Source organism: Ambystoma mexicanum, chromosome 1p (genome assembly GCF_040938575.1).
Source record: "Ambystoma mexicanum isolate Mex_15411 chromosome 1p, UKY_AmexF1_1, whole genome shotgun sequence".
Lineage (NCBI taxonomy): Eukaryota > Metazoa > Chordata > Amphibia > Caudata > Ambystomatidae > Ambystoma > Ambystoma mexicanum.
The window spans coordinates 79,253,191-79,271,787 of NC_090921.1; the positions used below are offsets into that span (position 1 = coordinate 79,253,191).

Here is an 18,597-nt window from a genome sequence, read left to right on the forward strand (position 1 = left end):
CTTTATGGCAGTGAGGGTTGTCCATTGGTTCTACTAGATTTATCCACAGCATTTGATACTGGATCACATACATTCCTCCTGACAATATGAGTAGAATGTATGGGTCTCGGCGGCGTTGTCCTGAATTGGTGTGATTCCTTTCGGTCTTTCAGGAGGCGGCCCATTATTTCCAGTCCATGTGGATCCTCCCATCTTTTGGTTCCTGATGGTGTCCCTCAAGGCTCAATTCTCTCTCACATTCTCTTTTATCTTTACATTAAACCGTTAGCACTGTGCTGTTGCATGGCTGGAGTGGCGTCTCTCTCTTGGTAATCGCTATGCTGCGGTGAACATGTCCCTGCGGTGCTTAGGTTATGTTCGGACATGCAATTACTTCCATTGCTTCTACATGTTCTCCTCACTTTCCGGTCTCTTCTTTTTCTAGCATGCTGGCATCTGAAAAGGCAAAAGGATACTGGCAAGCATATGCACATAGAGGCAAGGGTGAAGGCATGGTTCGGTACAGAACCATGCTAAGAGAAGTGTGGGGATGCAAGGAGTTAGCGTTATCTCGCTGCACTTTCCCATAGGGACATATTTGGTTCTGGATTCTCACTTTCTCCTCTCACCTCCCCTGGACTGGGAGAGGGCTGCTTATCCCCTGTGGCCATGGTTAAATATTTGACAAGTGACACTATGTGAACCGCAAATATCATAAATGGGAATTAAGTTAAAATGTATCCTCATAAAATATGTTCTTCAACTAGCATTTGGTCGTTTAGACAGATACATAGGAGCCTTTCCTAATATTCTGTATTCCCTATTCAGCTGTTCATGTATAAAATTATGTATATGTTATATATACCTTGAAATTAAGCCTCTGGTAACACACTAATCCACCTGCCACAGTTTCTTTTTCATGGATTCGGGATTCATCAACAATATTTCTAATAAAATTTCCGCAAACTTGCGGAAATGCACTACATTTAGAGACACAGAGCCTCATTACGAGTCCGGCGGTAACCTGCCGGTTTTTCCGGCTCGGTTACCGCCGGACTCTTATTACCATTCCGCCTCTGTGATTCCCAGAAATACTGGGGCATTACGACTCCGGTGTCCCGGGAATTCCGGAGGCAGAATTCGGTAAACCCCCATTCCCATTGTGTCCCATAGGACTCAATGGGAATGTGGACCATGGAAACACCGGCACCAATTCATGATGGTGCCGGTGTTTCCACGTCTGCCTGCAGGACCGCAAATCACCCGGTATGGACATAACGGTGGCGGTGGGTCTACCGCCACAGTTATTTCCATACCGGGTGACTCGTAATGAGGCCCACAATCATTAATTTCTAAGAAGGATAGTTTATCCACTACCTTCTTAATATCCACACAGTGAGTTGTCAGGTGGGGCTTAGAATCTCAGCATATAACAGGTGGCCCTCAACAAACCTAAGGCACTCTTTGATCTTGTGCATTCCCTGTGCAACTCTCTCCCCTCATTCTTTGTGACCAAAATCACCAACAGCCGGTATGAGATAAAGAGGGAGTCGACTCAGCCAACTTGCCCTATAGCCTCTGCTGCACCCCCCCCTTGGCCCATGGTAAATGGTCTACATTTCCTATGTTCTCTGATACGGATGTATTAGGGGCTATCCAACGCCTTAAATCAGCATCTCCGGCTGAGGCCATACCCCTAGCCCTCTTGAAGGAAGCCTCGGGTGGCCTAATTGCTCACATTAAGGCGGCTGTTAATGCCTCACTTACCAGCGGTGTGATCCCATATAGTCTTAAGCACACGCTGGTGATCCCTCTGCTGAAGAAGCCTTCATTAGATCCTGAAGTGCTGTCCAACTATCGCCCAAACTCACTTCTTCCCTTTCTGATGAAGGTACTGGAAGCACTGGTTTCTCTCCTGCTGTCCACCTTTTTGGAATCCTCTCATTATTTTGATTCGTTTCAGTCTGGCTTACGGCCAGGGAGAGGCACGGAATCAGCCCTGAACTCAGTTCTTGACGACCTAGCGTGGTTGGTGGGTCAGGGAGGTGTCCGAGTGGTTCTGCTGCTGGATATTTCTGCCGCTTTCAACACTGTGGATCATCCTACCTTGATCTCCCGGCTCGCTGACGCTGGTCTGTCTGGCCAGGTTCTCGACTGGTTTGTGGCTTTCCTGACCGATCGTTCCAAATCAGTCTCACTGCCCCCTTTTTGTTCTAGTCCGGTTTCACTCTTCTCTGGTGTTCCTATCAGGCCCGTCCTGCTTCTCATTCTGTCTCATGGGTTCCATTATTATTCGTATGCGGACGACACCCAAATCTTGGTTCGTCTGGACCTGACTCAAGCCGATACAGTGGCACGGCTGAGGAAGTGTCTGGAGGATCTCGGATCATGGATGAAATCCAATTGGTTAAAAGTTAACGGCAGTAAAACTGAGGTCCTGGTCCTGGGTACTTCCTCCCCCCTTCATTTTTGGACCGCAGAGTTCTGGCCTGCTTGCCTTGGCCCTCTTTGCGTGCCTGTGTCGTCAGTCAAGAATCTAGTGGTCAGACTCTCAGCATCTCTTGCCATGGATGAGCAGGTGGCGGCAGTTTGCAAAACTTGGCATTTCAAGCTCCGGATTCTTCGGAAGGTCCTCCCTTTCATTCCAGCCGAGTGTCAGGTTCCGGTAGTAGCGGCGCTGGTTTTGATTAGGCTTGACTACTGCAACTCACTCTATCTGGCTCAACCTCGCTACCAATGTCAACCGGCTGCAGCTACTCCAAAATGCGGGAGTCAGAGCAATTTTTTGCCCTTCTTTTGGCGTGCACATCTCCCCCGTATTAAAGAATCTTCACTGGCGTCCTGTTGAAAGCTGAGTTCTTTTTAAGGCGTTGTGCATGGTGCATCCGGCCTTCTATGGCCTTGGAACAGAATACCTACAGGAGAAATGTGTACCCTATGCTCCTGGGCGTATGCTGCGCTCTCACTCTGCCTTCTTAGTGACAGTTCCCCGGTTCAGTCTCTCAAGAACAGGCGGCGTGCGTTCCCTGTAGCTGCCGACAGAGCATGGAACGATTTTGCCTCTCACAATACGTGAGACTGTGGATCATTTTGTCTTTCGTCGCTCGCTGAAGACGCTCTTATTTTAGCTCTCCTTATCATATCATTCTCCCTCCGCACAACTAGCGCCAAAAAGCCTCCAGTGGTACGAGCGCTCAATAAATTCTTTTAACATAACATAGCATATAACAATAAAAATGTCCAACTAACTATAGCTTATACAGAGATAAGACCTACTTCGTACCTAATCACAGATATTGGGGCATAAAATGGAAAACACAAGACCCTTTTCAATAAGAGGACTCCCATCCCAAATATCTAGTTCCTCAAAATAAAAAAAATAAGACCTAAAATACTAAGGAGGCAAGACCTTTGTTTTATAGTATTTCAAAAGTGGCAAAAATGCGAAGAACCCATATTTAATAGTAATTGTAAGCATCTAAGAGGACTATAGCTGGGATTTAACCTGTATTCTTTGAAATAGAATTATCTTTGACAGTCTCTTCAATACTTGAAAGACTAGATATATATATTACAGAGTTTGTTTGGGGGTGTCTTTTTGTTGCAACTTCTTATGTCGGCGACCTTGTTAATTATTGCCTTACGGCCGTGTCGCGTCCGTGCAGTGATTTTGGGAGGAGCCAATTCCCCTACCTCCTTGGTTAGTAGAAATTGAGAGCGGTTCACCACACATTGACTGCGCCACACACAGAATTTTTTCTAAAAATATTTATTTTTAGTTCGATCATAAAGGAATGAATGAAAAAAGGCGTGGAGTTTTCCATTGGTAATCAAAAGCCCTGCCCTCTAGTTTACACGTGTTTCGGCTGCTCAAGAGCCTTTTTCAAAACAAACAAATAGGGCAGTTCAAAATATCATTCACATTCATGTTCCAAAAATCCTTCTCACAGTGATGTCCCGCTCTCAATTTCTAGATATATATATTGCTCAACTACCTGACAAATGTATATTCTTCAATTTCCAACATAAAGATACACGCTTACATAATCTCAAGAAAATACCTACTCTACGACTTCACCCCAATGATCTCCAAATCGGTATTATCCATATAAGCATTCATGGCATCGAAACTACATTGTAGATCAATTTGGGTATAGTCAAAGAGAACCAAATCCTCAGCAAATATCATCCACTGGACCTTCTGAGGTCCCAATGGAGGTGGAAGGACCTTGACACGTCTCAACGTAACTCCTAAATCAGAAATATATAGATTAAAAATGGTAGGGGCCAACACACACCTCTGGCGAGGCCTCTGAAAATTGGTATATTGAGGCGACCCTCATCTTTGTCAGTGTACAAAATTGCGTCCAACTGCCTCCTTGCCGGTCGCCTCCAGCAATCTCTTGTCATGGGGTTTGGCAGCATACCATGTCTCTGCAGCCCTCTTCCCAAAACAAAAAGTGGCCATGAGCTATTTTGAGCTCAATCATTATATCAGTTATGAGGCACTGCAGGAGAAGATTGACAGTGTGCATAAACCGCAAGAGTGTCTGCTAACCCGGTCACAGAAAATAGTGTATTACCACCTAGTAGCCCCAGTAAATCAAGACATTGAGCGGCCTGCACCTACTGATGGCTGCGACCAGAGCACATGGCCATGCAGGATGCTACAGCACAAATTGCTATGCTGCAGTTCATCAGTAGTGGTCTTGCATAGGTGGTCGTGCCTTCCACCATCCACATTGACCACCTGATTGAGGCCCAGCTGAGCGATGAGAAGGATTTGTGCAGGGCAAAGGATATAAACCAAGAGTTGTTTTTGGCCCCAGTTTGTGCCAAATATGGAGTTGGGTTCTGGAAGCACAAACTCTCACACACCAAATGGGGGTGGCCTAGGAGGAAGCTGCTTTGACGTAGGAGGAGCTGACGCAGTGGATGTCATGGCTAGTATCCCCTTGAACTGAAGTATCCCAAGGTAATTGGTGTGAAGCGGACTGGTGAACCCTCCGGCTGGTCCTCTCCAAAGGATGTTATTCTAAAGATGGCTCGAATCCTTACAGTAAAGAGTAGCACGGGAGCTATTGTGGAATACCATGGTTCTGGTGCAGCGTCAATCTCATGCACAGGGATGACAATAATGTGCAATATGGTCTGTATTCCCCTACAGCCATTGCATGAAGAAATATCTGGAAAAGACTCGGAGGAGTGAAATTGCTGCTTTGTCTGATGTCAATGGACCATTCATTCCAGACATTGCCAGAGATGGGAGCAGTTACTGCGGCAAATGACTGGCTCTTGGACATCAGAGTTGGTCTATGAGGATATGGGCCACTCAGCTGCCGTGGCCATGCAGAGTTCGGTCCATGGGATCAAGTGCAAATCTCAGTTCACTGTTACCCCAGGCTCAGAGCAGATAAGGGCCAGCATCGAGAGAGGCGGCTATGCGTAGATCCTTCATGATGTGGGAAGTGTTGTACTGGCTAACGACTGTGGCCCGTGCATAGGACAGTCGGACAGCAAGGACATCAATAAAGGTGAAGAGAACACCATTTTAACCTCTTATGACCGAAATTTCACTGGAAGGACTGATGCGAACCCGGAGACGCATACCTTTGTCACATCGCTGGATATTGTAACTGCTTTCGCCATCGCTGGGACCCTAAAATTTGGCCCTGAGCGCGATTTCGTCACTGGATCCAAAGAAGAGAAGTTCAAGTTGGAAGCACCAGATGCCGATGAGCTTCCAAAAGTGGAATATTACTCTGGTTAGGAAACTTGCCCGTTCCCGCCTAATGATGGTAACAGCCAGCGGGTGGATGTCAGTCCCACTAGCCATCGTCTAGAGTTGCTGCATCCTTTCGATAAGTGGGAGGGGAAGGATTTGGAAGACATGCAGATGCTTATCAAGGTGAAGGGGAAGTGCACCACTGATCACATTAAAGCCCCTGGCTTAAATTCCGGGGCCATCTGGACAGCATATAGAACCATTTTCTTATTGGAGCCATCAACTTTGAAAACAACAAGGCTAGCTCTGCGAAGAATGCCATCACTCAGGAATATGGAGCTGTACCAGATGTTGCACGTTACTTCAAGAAAAACATCATCAGCTGGGTTGTAATTGGGGATGAGAACTATGGTCTTCCCTCCCTCCTTTACCTTTCCCCTTGACTATCTCCGTCCCCTCCCTTACCTCCCCACTCTCACCTTCCCCTTCCCTCCTCCTACCTCCATCACCCTTCCCCCCACCCAGCCCTATTCCACTTTTCTCCCTCTTCCCTTCAGTTAATTGCTCTTCTTGCTGTTTTGTTGATTCATATTGTAACTTGCTTCTACCGTTATACTGTTTATGTTCATGTATTAAGTTGTTCAATTGTATAGCGCTTTGGTGTAAAGCGCTTTATAAACCAATAAATACAAATACAAAGGGTCGCGCCTAGAAACACTTGTGTACAGGGGCGTTATAAATGCCATATCATATCATGATGAGAGTTCGAGACTGGAGCATGCTACCCTTGAGCGAAGACATCAAGGTGGACGAGTAATTGTCACTAAAATCTTTGCAAGGATCCATGAAACTAGTCTTAAGAAGCAGGGCCTGCTTCCGATCCCATTTGAGGACCCAGCCGACTATTACAAGGTTCACCCCGAGGACACAATCAGTATTGCGCGACTAAAAGACCTGACACCATCATCAAGCATCAAAATGGCAGCACAGACACCATCCAGCTCAACCACACCCTCAACGAAGCCCAGATTGAGTGGTTCAGGGGTGTAGTTCACTGAATCGCATGAAGGAGTTGCAGCAGCAGTGAGGCCACTGCTCAGTGATCTCCTTTGTCCTTGTGGGCCATCCAGGGAAGAGCTGGGCCCGCTGCCCCCTTAATTCAGACTGATCCGTACCCCTTCGCATACTCTTGAGTGGGGTTTTGTATTCTTCACCTGGCCTGCAACCAACACCCCACGGATTCCATATATATTACCAATGCCCGCACAGCTGATTAATTTTTATCTTGACCGTGTGTCAGGGTCTGAAATATTTTATATATAAAATATAAAGATCTATTTCCAACATTTCATAAAAATGTACAAATAAAAATGGCTCTTGGCTGTTGCCATACCTGGTATAGGTGGTGGTATTTGTTCCTCTCTCTCAAATTCAGCTTTTGTCACTGTTAACCAGGCTGATGGGATCATGTGCACCCCAGAAGGAATCTATTCAAAGGGGTGTGAGGCAGGAGTGAACGCGGGGCCAAGTCCTAATAAAAAAGGGGGGGCTCTCATTAGCATGCTATGGGATGTGACATCACCAGAAATTAGCAGAACTATGTACATTTCATTCAATAGGCTTTGCATAACCATACAAATTGCACAGGACTAATGGGCGTTTGCCTATCATGAAATCAACACAAATAAAAACTAAGGGAGTAGATTTTCTTCTAATAGTGTTTGAAAATCTAAAAAGGTGTTTTATGGTATGTTATCGACGCTTGTAAAGCTCAACAGTCGGCCAAAGGCATCATGGCGCTATACCCTAAGCAATGTACGCACTGGCTGAGTACCCACAAGAAACTAAAAAAGAAATGTTTTCAAGGCCTGCGGAAAGTAAAATAGGCCTCAGCACGCAGGTGAAGAGGAAGAGAATTCCAAGCCTGTGCCGCAGCCACTGAGAAAGCACAGCCTCCAACTCGAGAGAGCCTACACCTAGGAACGGAAACAGTCAAAGAAGACTGGGCGCGCAGTGCTCTCGGGGGAACATAAGGGCACAACTTCACCTGAAGATATTCTGCCCCTCTTTTGTAAAAAGCTCTGTGTACCAAGCACAGAGAATTAAACCTCACACGTTGCTTAACTGTGAGCTAGTAGAGCTGCCGAAGAATGAGAGTCTTATGGGTAACATGCGGGGGGCAAAGAACCGTTCTAGCAGCCATGTTTTGCAACAGCTGGAAACGGTGGAGCAAACAGTGTGGTGCAGCCAAATAAAGCGCTTTACAATAATCAATACCACTGATTACCAGACAGGAGACTACAGGGGCATGACATCTAATAGTGTCCACAGCCTGAAATGACCCTTTTGACAAGTGGCTGACACCTGATCCTCCATGGATAAAGAAGACATCATCTTGGTGCCTAGGTCTTTGACCGATGAAACAGGCCAGAGCAGCGAAGGATTAGCAGTGCCAACCACCAGCACCTCTGTCTTCACCCATTGAATTTAAGCCAGTTCCTAGCCAGCCATCCATCCATCCATCCATCCATCCACCCAGGCAACTCAGCCGAACAGCCATATCAGGCTGAGACAGATCGAGACGCAGAATAATCTGTGTGTCACCGGCGTAGGAGTAGCACAGGAAGCCACGTGGGTGGATGATGCCAAGAATCAGCTGAATGTAAATGTTGGACATAGTGGGAGACAACGAGGAGCCCTGAGGGACTCCACGTAACAGAGGTACAGGTTGGGACTGAAAAGGTGGCAGAGAGCGTCCGGCCAAAAAAGAAGCAAACCCGGCCAAAACCTGACCAGATGGGCCAGCGGAAGAGAGACGGGGGACAAAGGTGGGTTGATCCCTGGTGCCAAATGCTGCCTAAAGATCTAATGAAATAAGGGCCCCCACCCCGCCCAAATCCACTAATCGCATCACATCATCAACTACTGACACCAAGACAGATTTAGTACCTTGGCCCGGGCGAAAACCCGATTGAAAGGGGTCTAAGAGGGAAGATAGTTCAAGAAAAGAGGCTAGAAGAGGAGATACCAGAGACTCGAGTAGTTTCATAAGAAATGGGAGCAGGGAAATAGGGTGAAAGTTAGAAAAGGCCAGCGGATCCAAAGACGTTTTTTAAGAAGGAGGATTACAAGGGCGTGCTTTAGATCATCGGTGCTGACCCCTGATGAAAGCAAATTGTTAACCAACCACGGGATGACTGCACTCGACACCTCTTTCAATATAGAAAGCGGGATAGGGTCAGAGGGTGACACCGATTTTAGCCCATTAATATCGGTTAAAATGTCTTGGGCTGTAAAAGTAGGGAAAGTAGACCAGTCAGCTAAGCTCACAAGTCGCTAAAACAGATGGCTAGGGCAAGGTGGAATGCGGAAGAGTGGTAATAATCAGACTACAAATGGCAACTATCTTATCGTCAAAGAATTTAAACAAAGCTCCTGAGAGGGACGGAAAATAGGCTGCGTGGTCAGTGATTGAACTGCCTCAAATAGAGCTTTAGGTTCCGTTGATAGACTGCTCAATATTTCCACAAAGAAATTGTTGTTTGGCCACTGTAATAGCTCTATGGTATCTTGTAGTAGCCAATCGAAAGAGAACTTTGTCGGCTAATAAATAGCCAGTTCTCTGCTTCCTCTCAGCCTGTCTACGCTGGAGTTTAAGTTTGGCTGTATACCACGGTTTCGAACTGCGATTTTTCACTAAACTGCTCTTATAAGGGGCAAGAGTATCTGCTGCTGCGTTAAGTTAAGTGCCCGGGACAGGATTAGCGGTGTGCAGTCAGTAGTGTTCGCACAGGCATTGGGAATTAAGAGGCTCAGATCCTGATGAGAAACAGTGCCAGCAGCGTTTCTGAATATACTGCCGGGGAGGGGGAAGAAAGGAACCCTCAAGCTGCACTGAAAAGAGCACCACCAAATGATCCTACCAAATTACAGGGAGCCAGAGGCAATAGCTGAAGGGGCAAAGATAAGAACCATGAACAAGTCAATTTAAACACTAGTGGGAAATGTTTTAGTATTTCGCCAGCCCGGACGAGCGTAGAGTCGACGAACTCGCAAGAAGTCAAGCCCGACCTCTCGCGAGGTGATGTGACCCAGCGAGAGGCGGGGATTGCCCACGAAGCGTCATTCGGAGCGCAGGAGCAGGAAAGAATGCCATGGCAGCCCCGGCACACCTCCTGACACTGGCATAACATTGACTGCAGCTGCACAGCTCCACCTCCTGCACCATCCCATATAGACGATCAGTCTCCAGCACAAGGACAGTAAGAGTCAGTACCTGTAAAGTGCAATTGGCAATAAAGTCCCCCTGTTTAAGTAACTTGTGTATGCATGCTCATTGAGTGAACCACAAGAATGAGCTATATGCTTCATGAAGAGAGCGTGCCGGGGCATTTGGAGAACAGTTTTATGCTGCAAATACCTGAAGAATGAGTTGGTAGCAGAGGGATCAGTAAATGCTGACGCTACATGTGAATGCCTTCCATTACACGATTATGTGCAATTTCCTACAGATGTTTTCATCGAAGGAGAATTCATCTAATAGTTTTTTTTCTGTAGGAATTTGTACCACAAATGTAAGTGGGGGAGACCCCCTGCATCCCTCTCCAACCCGCCTCTACCTTTTTTATTACCCTAACCCATCCCCCAGATACATTTGCAGTAAAATTAATTAAACAAATTCGATGATTTCTCCCTCGATGGAAAAGCCTGTGTTTGGAATCTACCTATCCCGATTCAACAAAATGATGTCATTGAGCACATGGAATGAGGCTTTCTGCCGGTTTACAGCCCTTAAAACATGGGTAATTAGGCCTGTGCAGATGTTTGGATTTTCAACGTGCGAGCATGTCCGATGTGTATGTTAACTTGGGTGCAGGGGGCGTGGGTGGTTCCCGGCGGGCTGTATAGGTGGGTGCAGTAATTTCATGTGTGAAATCCCCCCCTCTAAAGAACTTGAACTTCAAGTTGATAATATCTAGAAGAGAGTGTAGGAAGCCCCACAAAGCACAAACATCACCCTCCAAGGCAAGGAACATTTTTCCCGACGAGTGGTGTGCTTGATTGGCTTAACCTGGGGTTCCCAACTCTAGGCCTGAACAACACCCTTTAGGTCTCTCTGAACCCGTGACCGCACCGTTTCTCAGTTGGTGATGTTGCCCCTCAGAATAAGTGTGTGGGATCAGATTGGCAACTTGACGCAGAACTTCCAGCGACTCGTTGACCGCTTAGACTTCTCCATGCTCCCACTAGTTCCCAGACCTCACCTTCCTTAAATGTTCGGTTCAGTATCCTTATTTAGGCAGGGAGCGGGAGCACTTTGCGTCTCACACTGCATGGCAGGGATGCATTAGTCCTAACACATCTGCCTGTCTTTCTATACAATAATCAATTATTACAATAATTCCACTGATTACCAGAGAGGAGACTACAGGGGCATGACATTTAATATCATTCCCCACACCCACACATTAACTCTAAGGCATACCGTGCATGCACATGTGCCTTTCTGTGACGTGCACCACTTCTGCTATACACAGTTGGCATAGTCCATGCTTTCCCCTGCGGTGGGTTTAGTAGTCAATGCAGTAGAATCCACGGAGATGCAAACCATCTTTACAGGCAAATAGCTTTCCCATTGGCAGGGAGCCATCCCTGATTTGAAGCTTCCCGCTCTTGCTGGGATTACCAACAGTTGGATAACATTGAAAGACCTGTACCTTAGGATACCCGCACTAGAGCGGTCCAAGTCCATTGTTGCTCTATCCGATCATAGGGTACTTCTGAGGCTACAAAGCATTGAACATTCCCCCCACTGTTGAGCAGAGCTTCCGAGGCCTGCCTGCAAGCCATGTGGGTGGAAGCACTACGCGCACGGACCATTGTTACTGGCAAGTAATAGCCCCTACTGTTGCATCTGGTCGTTAAGGCGGCAACTGTGATTGCATCACTTCTTTCACTTTTACCTTTGCCTCACTCCCACAAGCAACACACGTTCTGAACATTCACAAGGCGCGGGGCCACATTACGAGTATGGAGGTAGCCATGCCGCTGTTACCGGGTCCCTGGAATGGGGAAATACCGGACCATTCTGACCTTGGAGGGCCCGGTAATTCCCTTTGCTGGAACCCGGACCCGGTACATTCCCATTCGAGCCCCCGTAGGGCTCAATGGGATTGGGGAGGATGCTAACAAGGGGCCCGTTAATAACAACGTCCTCCCCCCATGCACACCAGGCATTTAGCTCGTGTAGGATCGCCGCCGTAAATTGAATGCGTTGATCAATATGTTGTATTGTTATTAAGATCTTCCTGAAGAACAGTCAGGGCTCCTGTACTTACATGTTCATTATCCTTCCTCGGAGCATTACTTATATTAGATAGAAAAGGCCGGATGTTTCATCCTGTCTTTTTAACACTTCCCACACACGTTTAATATGATGTTGTTTTATCACTAATCCTGCCCACGGAAGCGTTGCTGGAATTAGATCCAATATTCTCCTACAGGCATGAGAACTGATGCAAACATTTACCTGAGCCCCCATTTGAAGTGGTGGTCAAATGTTTCTGACTGTTTTCCTGCTCTTGATTTCTTTATGGGATGGTGTGATGTTGGGAGGGTGGTCTTACAACACCCCTACCCCATGCCCCGACTGCAGAGCACCACTCAAATGATTATTGACCTTACCTTTAACAAAGAGGGCTTCCAAAGCAGACAATTTGACCTTGAGGTGCTGCAAAGACTCCTTGTTGTCTTTTAACTCCACATTAATATTATCATATATCTTACTCCGATTGCACGGCAGCTGAGGATGACTAACCCAAAATCGGACCGTCTCCTGAGTTGCAACAAAGCTGCCGTGGGAACATTTGCTTTGTTGGCTGAGAGTGGGCAATGGGGGCCCTAGAAAACTGGACCCGAAAAAGCGAGGGAGAGTTCAATATGGAACCAGAAAACTGTGTACGACTCACTTGAGTACCTTGTGTTAATCCCTCAATTGCGGAGTTACGTACTTGTGTGGATATTTGCGCACATGGTACTTGTCAATGATTAGAAGACTGAAGAGTTGTGGATACTGCGCCGGATCCAGGGAATTCATCCCTTCTTGCCAAGGGAGATCCACTCCCTTTGGGACTACGCAATGCTTTCCCTTGGGTCAGGACAAGTGGGATCCCACTGGGGGTGACCCCCCTCGACCCTATGGGAACAAGGGATGCCCAAGTCAGGGATCCCTCTCACATCCCTCCTGTTCGAAGACCTCAATGTGTATGGATTATGGGGACTTCAATGTTTATGAATTATGGAGACCTCAATGTTTATGGGTAGTGAACCTGTTAATAACCGACAGGGCTCCTTTAAAGTGGAAGACTTGGTTACTGACCTGTACTCGTTCCCATCTCCTGGAGAAACAGCTGATCAATGGAATGCTTTCCTACTCACCATGGAGGAACTTAAGAACAGCAGGAAACCAGCCAGAGGGAGAGCATCCGGCAGAGAAGCCAACGGCGAGTGGCAAAGTGTGCAGAGGGGTGACTCCCTCCCTCACAGAGAGAAGGAGAATCAAGAGACAGAGTGGCTTCTTGTTGGGCGGAGAGATCCAGGAAATCCCTTAGAACGATGTTGCTTGCTGTAGGGCAGAGGACTCAGAGCGCCCTGTCCCACCGAAGTGGAAGACCGAAAAGCTGACAAAAAAGTAGTGGGTCGGTGTCCTGGCGAAGAAGCAGACCAGAGAGGATGTCCCCCCTGAAGAGAAGGAACCGCCGTAGGAAGCATCACTGCGTCGAACAAAGCCAGGTCAGAGATCCAGAGTCCCCAGCGCTCAGGAGAAGCACTGTCGCTAGAAAAGACGTACTCAACCTCATTCCGAAAGCGGGTGGTGGGAGGCCTCAGGCAAGCCTGAACCGAGCTATGAACATACACAATCCAAAAGACAGAAAGTGGGCTAAGAATCGTATGAGCACTTACGGGACTAGAAGTCCCATATTTCCACAAAGGGACGGCAATAGATCCAAGAAAGATGATAACCCTTTTCGGACTGAGCACATTAAATACCCCAGGAGGGGTTGCGACAAACCAGAGAACAAACTGGGCCATCCAGGCCCCTAGCCTTTGACAGGCTGAATACATGACTACCCCAAGAGGGGTTACGACAAACCAGAGAACAAACTAGGCTATCCAGGCCCCTAGCCTTTAATGGCCTAAGTACACGCCTACCCCAGGAAGGGTTGAGACAAACCAGAGAACAAACCAAGCTATCCAGGCCCCTAGACTTTGACGGGCTGAGTACACGCCTACCCCAGGAGGTGTTGAGACAAACCAGAGAACAAACCAAGCTATCCAGGCCCCTAGACTTTGACAGGCTGAATACATGACTACCCCAAGAGGGGTTGCGACAAACCAGAGAACAAACTGGGCCATCCAGGCCCCTAGCCTTTGACGGGCTGAATACATGACTACCCCAAGAGGGGTTACGACAAACCAGAGAACAAACTAGGCTATCCAGGCCCCTAGTCTTTGATGGGCTGAATACATGGCTACCCCAAGAGGGGTTACGACAAACCAGAGAACAAACTAGGCTATCCAGGCCCCTAGTCTTTGATGGGCTGAGTACACGCCTACCCCAGGAGGTGTTGAGACAAACCAGAGAACAAACCAAGCTATCCAGGCCCCTAGACTTTGACGGGCTGAGTACATGACTACCCCAGGAGGGGTTGAGATAAAGCAGAGAACAAACCAGTTTAACCAGGCCCCTAGCTCTTGGCGGGCAGAGAAGATGGGTCCCACAGGAGGGGTGTGCTAGAAACCAAAGTACAAACCGGGATAACGAGGTCAATAGCTATTGGGTGCGGAGCATAAAAATACCCCAGGAGGGGTTGAGAGAAGCAGGACATAGAATCGCCTTAACAGGCACAAAACCATTTTAAATGCTTTCTGCTCGAGAAGTACAGAGTACAGCTGAGCATTATACGACTCTCCAGTGACAGAGAATCACACAACCAAGGTAGTAAGTGCTTAAGCTCCGATGAAGAATGAAAATTATTGGATGGGACCGCACTGTTAACTCTATGGTTGCCCCCAGATTTGGCGATTTCCTGCACAGCTGGACTACAGAAGAACCATTTGTGTGGGGAAACTTGGGAGGGTGAAGATTTAGGTTTTCTGGCTATCTGGGACTACTCAAGAGGGGTTACGACAAACCAGAGAACAAACTAGGCTATCCAGGCCCCTAGTCTTTGATGGGCTGAATACATGGCTACCCCAAGAGGGGTTACGACAAACCAGAGAACAAACTAGGCTATCCAGGCCCCTAGCCTTTGATGGGCTGAGTACACGCCTACCCCAGGAGGTGTTGAGACAAACCAGAGAACAAACCAAGCTATCCAGGCCCCTAGACTTTGACGGGCTGAGTACATGACTACCCCAGGAGGGGTTGAGATAAAGCAGAGAACAAACCAGTTTAATCAGGCCCCTAGCTCTTGGCGGGCAGAGAAGATGGGTCCCACAGGAGGGGTGTGCTAGAAACCAAAGTACAAACCGGGATAACGAGGTCAATAGCTATTGGGTGCTGAGCATAAAAATACCCCAGGAGGGGTTGAGAGAAGCAGGACATAGAATCGCCTTAACAGGCACAAAACCATTTTAAATGCTTTCTGCTCGAGAAGTACAGAGTACAGCTGAGCATTATACGACTCTCCAGTGACAGAGAATCACACAACCAAGGTAGTAAGTGCTTAAGCTCCGATGAAGAATGAAAATTATTGGATGGGACCGCACTGTTAACTCTATGGTTGCCCCCAGATTTGGCGATTTCCTGCACAGCTGGACTACAGAAGAACCATTTGTGTGGGGAAACTTGGGAGGGTGAAGATTTAGGTTTTCTGGCTATCTGGGACTACTCTGCACGGAAGTGCTTTCGAAATAAAATATTTGTTCTATCCAGAAGAGGAAGTGTAATATTAAGCATCGATACTCGTTAACAATACTTCATTTTCATTCTAAATTGCATACCTGTAGGTTAAAGGGTCACGAAACGGAGCCAAATGTAGATTCGGCTCTGCTCGGATGAACAAGCACTGCCTATTATTCAAGTGGCAGCCTGCTTGGGACATACACAGTGCTGTCCGTGGCTGCACAGCCAGCACACGAACAACTTGGTAAAAATGTTGTTGTTGTCAGTAAAGCCTTTCTTATGCGTGACGGCCGGGACATTTACAACTGAAGGATCCCACACTGCATCACTTACCTTAAAGACCTGTGCCAGTCCCAAATCACTTACAGTGAGTAACAGAATAAAGCCCCCGTTAAGTATTGGCTTATAACGATGATGTCCACGAGCTCGACAGGCAAAAAAAAGGTGTTTTTGTGCCCATGTCAAATGTTCTTAACCTCATACATAACAAGTAAGACATTTGTGACACAGAATTTCTATAAATAACGCTTAGTTTATTACACAACTTTTTTCAGTGTCTGTCTGACAGTAGTGAAAGTAACATTGTGTTGAATGGGAGATGTTTCCGTCTTACATTAGTTTGCACTCCGGGACTTAAAGTTTTACTTTCAGGATGTAAAAATGATGCTACAGTGAAAATCATTTCGCTTAACCTGTTTCTATAAATGTCAGTTTGCAAGCAAACTTTATAAGACAGAATTATTCAAGGCCCTGAATTCCAAACATGAAATATTTGTAACAAGTAAAGCTTGGACGGTGTGTGGTCAAGTGCTTAAATTGCAGAGTTGGTTAAAGTCCCTGCTTCACCGTTTAGCCAAAGTGTGTGATACTGGCCAAATAATGTAATCCCACTCTGATTTAAATGCACAAGTGGGAGTCATTACAAGGTATTAAGATCACACTATCTGCAAAAGAGAAGTCCCCGCCGCCTTGTTGGGGCAGATTTAATTATTTAGGAAAAAAAGTGTGCTCCTCTGGCCACAAGTATTGTAACCTAGAATTGCATTATTGTTTGCATTGGCCCTCTCTCATTCCCATATCGCGTGATTTTACAGGCAGATATATAGTCTCGCCAGCCATTCAGTGAACCAGAGATGTGTGTATAGCAGGGGGTGGGGGGAAAGCGGGAGAACCAACATTCATTTCCTTCCTCACTGCCAGTCACTGAAGTTGCTTGGGGCGTCCAGATATGAGTCCCAAAGGAGAATAAGTGAAACTCTTTTCTATGCCCAATTATCAAATCTTGTACCTTTGGCCATTTTCGCGGTTCATTGAAGCTTCAGGATCGGCAAGAGATAGGGTAGGGAACTTCTTTAGAAGCAGCAGCAAGGCGGCTTTCTTACGATGTAGGTCTGCGCGGTTCGGTAGGGCAAAAGTTTTAGACATTTTTTTTAGCTATCTTTAGCAGTGGGTAATATGTGTTCCAGGTTATTAAGATAAGTGTTTGTATGATTGTTTACAGAGCCTGTCAGAGCAGTGCTTAAAGGGTGCGGAGGGTTATCTTGGTGTATCTGTGGTGGATTGGTGTGATGTTTAGGGACATGTAGTACACCTTCTGGTGGTGTGATTCCATTGTGCTACCTTTGTTGTTTCAGTGGAGGAGTTGTGTGTTCACATGTGATTCAGTTAGGCTGGGAGGTCGAATGATATTGGCCTGGTTTTTGATACCATGCATGTCTACGATCAGTGCCAAAGTTTATTGCATTGACACACCATGCAAACATGGGATAAGGGGATTTCAAAGTGCACTTTAGCATGCATGCCGACCCTCCCGATTTAGGCGGGAGATTCCCGACCTTTCAGTGAGAAATACTGCATTTTCTCACGTTCTCCCGTCTAAGATAATTCCAGCGCCAATACATTTCTATGGGAAAAAGTATGTATCCCGATTTTCTCTCTCAAAACTCCCTCTTAGGTGTGTCTGAATGTTGGCATGTATGCTTTAGGCAGCAACAGTACACAGAAAAGGGTTGCGTTTTGTTCTTCCTTGCAACTCCCCCAACGCTACTCCCTCCATTTGCAGAGACTAGAGTGTCATGAGTTGCCCACTATCAAATTAAAATATACAACATGATATCCATACATTATTAAAACAATGAACTCTCCCAGAATGATGAAAACCAAAGTTTACATGGCAAACTTTAACAAAACACAATCAGTAATGGTCTCTTGTCAATCATAACATTTGTACGTACTGTGGGACTCTCCAAACAGGCAGAAGCGAGAAAATCTCGATTTCCATGTGGAGATCTAGTGCATACATGCCAACACGCTTCATTCCATTCTGTAGACGCCAGGCCTGGATTTAACAGCATTCTGGGACTTATAGTTCAGGGTGCCCCCATTTTATACAGACTACAAGTCCAAGAATGCAAAGTTAATAGCAAGACTGGACTGGAATATCCTGAATGGAATGGCGCACGCACTCATATCACGATTCCCTCACCTGCGTGATTGGCTTGGCAGAACACACTGCAAACAATTTAGTGATGTTCTCTTCCCATGAAATGCGCCCCATTGAGAAGCATGTGGGTGTGCTACTTTTGGGCTAGGTCCCCGCCCCAGTTGTGCTACGGGCGGATTTCCTTTTCCGGCTCCACTCGTTTGGTCCGTTCCTCTAAACACACACTGGCCGTTCCACCGCCGCCACGGCCATTTTGTGTCGGCCTGAGAAAGAGATGGGACCAGAAGGCAGAGCACGGTTTACCGAGTACAACAAAAGCGCCGGTGCCACGCGGCGGGACCCTTATGTCCTGCCGAGCCGCTTCGCCAAGAGCGGGCTCGACCTGAACGGAGCGCTGGTGGCTGACCTGTACGGCCTCCTGGTGGCGGAACGCGCCAGCAGCAGCAGCGGCGGCGGTTACATCCCTGGATACCACACATCCCGCAGCTACAGCGACCCGCGGAGCCCGGCCTACGAATCCCAACGCGGGGGGACGGTCCGCGG

General features: G+C 47.1%; 1 long non-coding RNA gene and 1 pseudogene across 1 annotated transcript in view; one reads left to right on the forward strand and one right to left on the reverse strand.

Annotated features, from left to right (window-relative positions):
* The window catches only part of LOC138566322 (uncharacterized), a 203,119-nt gene extending 185,033 nt beyond the window's left edge, over positions 1-18,086 (reverse strand). Inside the window, exon 1 of the long non-coding RNA XR_011301905.1 lies at positions 17,846-18,086. This is a non-coding gene — a long non-coding RNA (uncharacterized lncRNA). The remainder of the gene's footprint in view (positions 1-17,845) is intronic.
* On the forward strand, positions 1,604-6,791 carry LOC138563660 (aconitate hydratase, mitochondrial-like; annotated as a pseudogene).
* Positions 18,087-18,597: the final 511 nt, after the last annotated feature.